Source organism: Monodon monoceros, unplaced genomic scaffold, assembly GCF_005190385.1.
Source record: "Monodon monoceros isolate NGI ecotype Baffin Bay Population unplaced genomic scaffold, NGI_Narwhal_1 Super_Scaffold_9, whole genome shotgun sequence".
Taxonomy (NCBI): domain Eukaryota; kingdom Metazoa; phylum Chordata; class Mammalia; order Artiodactyla; family Monodontidae; genus Monodon; species Monodon monoceros.
In genome coordinates, this window is record NW_021703786.1 from 27,788,700 (window position 1) to 27,792,442 (window position 3,743).

The window sequence follows — 3,743 nt, forward strand, 5'->3', positions numbered from 1 at the left end:
CCAGCCCAGGGCAGGCCTCCTGCTTTCTCTCTGCATGCATTTGCCCAAGCACATGAGTGGTCCCACAGGCCAGATGCTGCTCTCAGCTTCTGGTCAATGCAGCGTGGAGGTGTCTCTTGGTGGAAACATTCCTCTCATAGGTATAAAACCTCTAAACCAGCAGAGCCCAGAGTTAGGGGGACCAGAAGCAAAACATCTGCCCCTGGGGCACTTGCTGTCCTGCTCGGCCACCACTGGCTCCCATACTGGGGTTCCAGGTCAGGGAGAACCACACACTGGCTGTGAGCCCAGTGTGTGCCACAGACTGGAGGACAGGGTTGGGTTTTTGTTTGGGGTTGTTTTGTTTTGTTTTGTTTTGTTGGCAGTAAATGATAAAAGAATTTATTAAGGAATCTGGAAGTAGGTTGATTCCAGGATTGGCTAATGGGCTGTTGACCTGTCCTCAGACCCAGGTTCTTCCATCTTTTGGCATGGAAGAATTCACAAACCAATTCCATGTCGTGGGCTACTCATATGACAGTGAGTCCCTGGGCCTCAGCACCTGCATGATCTGGGGGCAGCCATCCAGGCACCATGCTGTTTGGTGAGTCCAGGGTTGGTAACACTAAGGCAGACTGATAGGTGGGGAGGACCAGTCCAAATGAGTTCAACATTGATTCCTTGGATGGATGGCGTTGATACCTCGGGGCAAGCTGCCTCGTGCTCTGACTCCAGTCTTTTTGGGTCACGTGTCACCTCAAATGTCCAGAGGTGGTACCCTTTTCTAAGTGGCCAGGGCCACCTGTCTTCAATTCGGCCCAGGGCGATGGCTGTGGCATGGTGAGATGGCAGGAGGCGGGCCCAGAATCAGACAGCTGACATGGTCCCGAGGCAGGTCGTACGTGTGTGTGTGTGTGCGTGTGTGTGCGTGTGCACGCGCGTGTGTGTGTGCGTGTGTGTGTGCGTGCCCGCACATGAGAGAGAGAGAATTGCTCCCAACAACGGCTGCATTCCACTTGCTGGGCTATAACACTTTGCTCCGATCAGGCCGTGTCTGGAACAGAAGGGCCTATTGGGATCTTCACCTGGTCTAGTTCAGGATAATCTACTAACCAAGTGTTCACGAGAGCCCGTGAAGCCTTTCCTGGGAGCTCTCGGTCACCTGGTTAATGGCCAGGAGGAAGGTTGTCAGTACCACACGGACTGTTTAAGTCCAGGCCCTAAGACATTTGACCTCTTGCCTCTGAGGGGGCTCTGGGCAACCCAGGAATTGGGAGGGGACCACACCCCTATCATGATGGCACAATCACTTCTGCTTACCACTTCTCAGGTTTTGTTGTTATTATTGTTTTTTCAATGATACAAATCAAGTAAGAGTTTTGCAAGCTGCTTATCTGTTTTGGTCTTGAGCATATCTCATGGACAGCTAACCACATCCATTCCCATTGCATTAGGGAAGCCCTCTCAACGGCAGTGTCTCTGGTGGGGGGCCCTCTCTGACCTTCAGAGATAAGCCACAAGGGCACTTTCTAAGAGGCTGGTGCTTCCTTCCCCAGTGCATTTCACCAGGTCTTGTAGGGAGGAGAGCTGTCTGGGTTTTTCCAGATCAGGGGCTAGAGACTGACTGCACACAGTACACTCTTCAGGGGTCCTGGCTCCTGGATTCCTTTCTCTACATCGTACGGAGGAATTCATGGGCCCCCAGGGAGGCCAGTTTTCAGTCACCCAATTGAGGAGATAATTAGCACCACTCTTAGCTGCTCAAGCTAGCAAGGACGCTAGGTCTCTGATGGATGTGCCTGTATTCGATATTTTTAGATTTGGCTTCATATAATGAAAACCAAAAATAGTGGCTTATAAGAGATACTCTATTTTTCTCTCACATGGAAGAGAGGTAGGCTCCTCCTCTTTCTACACCACTTAGTATGTGACTGCCATCCTCAAGGTTACCTTGTGGTCCATAATGGCTGCTGGGATTCCAGCCATCATGTCTGCCTTTCAGGAGGCAGGAAGGAGGTAGCAGAAAAGGGCAAAGGGCTTTCCCCAGTTGTCTATCCCCCGAGACTGAACACATCTTAAATTTTTCACCTAAGGTGACTCAGTTGCTTCATCCTTGCTTTTGTCCCACTAGAAACAATCACCTCTGACCCTGCAATCCTTGAACACCTCATTCCAAGGAACCACAGGCAATAACTGAATCAGCCTCTTCATGACTGTGTGCAATGCTAGATTCCCATCCCTGGATGCCAGTGGGATTGGGGGAAACAGATTTCCTGGTATATAACATATACATATACCTATGCATATCTATATCTATGCCTATATACAAGTATATAGAGCTTAGTTCAGTGCTCTTCAGTGGAAGAGCAGCATGTGCCTTTCAGTGGTGGCCATGTTTAGCTCAGTATTTTGTCTGGGATTCATGCGTATTTTTCCATGCAGCAGAGCAGAATTCCATTGTCTGAATTTACCACAATTCAACCTGTTCTACAGCTTTGGGACTGTGTCCAGTGTTTTGGTGTTTTGAGTGAAGCTTCAACGAGCATTCTTGTGACATCTTTGGTGGACACGTGGGCTCATTTCTCTTGGGCATGTACCCAGGAGTGGAATTGCCGGGCCAGTGCGTTTAGCTGTCCCAGGGCCCACGCTCCCTGGCAGCGTGTGTGAGTCATTTGTTCCACATCTTCAGCAGCACCTCACAGCCTCCATCTTTTTTTTTTTTTTTTGCGGTACGTGGGCCTCTCACTGCTGTGGCCTCTCCCATTGCGGAGCACAGGCTCCGGACGCACAGCCTCAACGGCTCATGGGCCCAGTTGTTCCGTGGCATGTGGGATCCTCCCGGACCGGGGCACAGAACCCGTGTCCCCTGCATCGGCAGATGGATTCTTAACCACTGCGCCACCAGGGAAGCCCACCTCCATCTTTTTAACTGCAGCCGCTCTGGTGTGTGTGTACAAATGGGATGTCTTCTGCTTTCAGCCCCCCACTTCTCTGAGGGTCCATTCCCTGAAATGCATTTCCAGCATCAATTTCTGTACCAGCCAACATCCTTAGTTGCTAAAAACAGAAACCAACTCTGGTGAACTTAAGCAGAAAAGGGATTTGTGGAGGGAATTAGGAAGCTCGCAGAATGGGTGGGAAGGCTAGAGAACCAGGCCCAGGAACTGAGCTGGAATTAAGTGAAGGTTAGTGTCCCAGGTAACTTTCGACAAGTAACTAACCACTGCGAAACATAGCAGCTCATTCCCTCCACCATTCATCTGTGTGTGACCAGCTGAGCTCGGCTGGGATGGGTTATCTTTGCTCTGCACAGTGTTGGCTGGGCTCACTCACGTCGAGGCTTCATCTGGGACTGCAGGAACTGAGGGGGGAGGGCTCCCTCCATATGGTCTCCCATCCTGGTGGATACTGACCCCGGTTTGGTCACGTGGTGGGCAGTGTTCCATGATGCGAGATTCAAGGCCTCCCGAGGCCCAGGCTTGGAACTCACCCCTGACATCCCAGGGCCAGCAGGGATCCAAGGGCTAGGAAAATAGACTCCACCTCGTGATGCGAGTAACTGCTATTTGTAATCGGCTGTTTGTAACTAGGAAGCCGAGGACAGCAGGACCCAGAGAGTCAGGTTGGAACTGAAACCACCCGTGCCCGGCCCGTGGAGTTTCTCACTGCCTTGTGGGACCCTGGCTTCCGGATGCTGCCTCTGTGGCTGTTCCACTGCCCCCAGCAAGCACCCTGAACCAGCCCTGCGTCGCCGGGCACTCAAG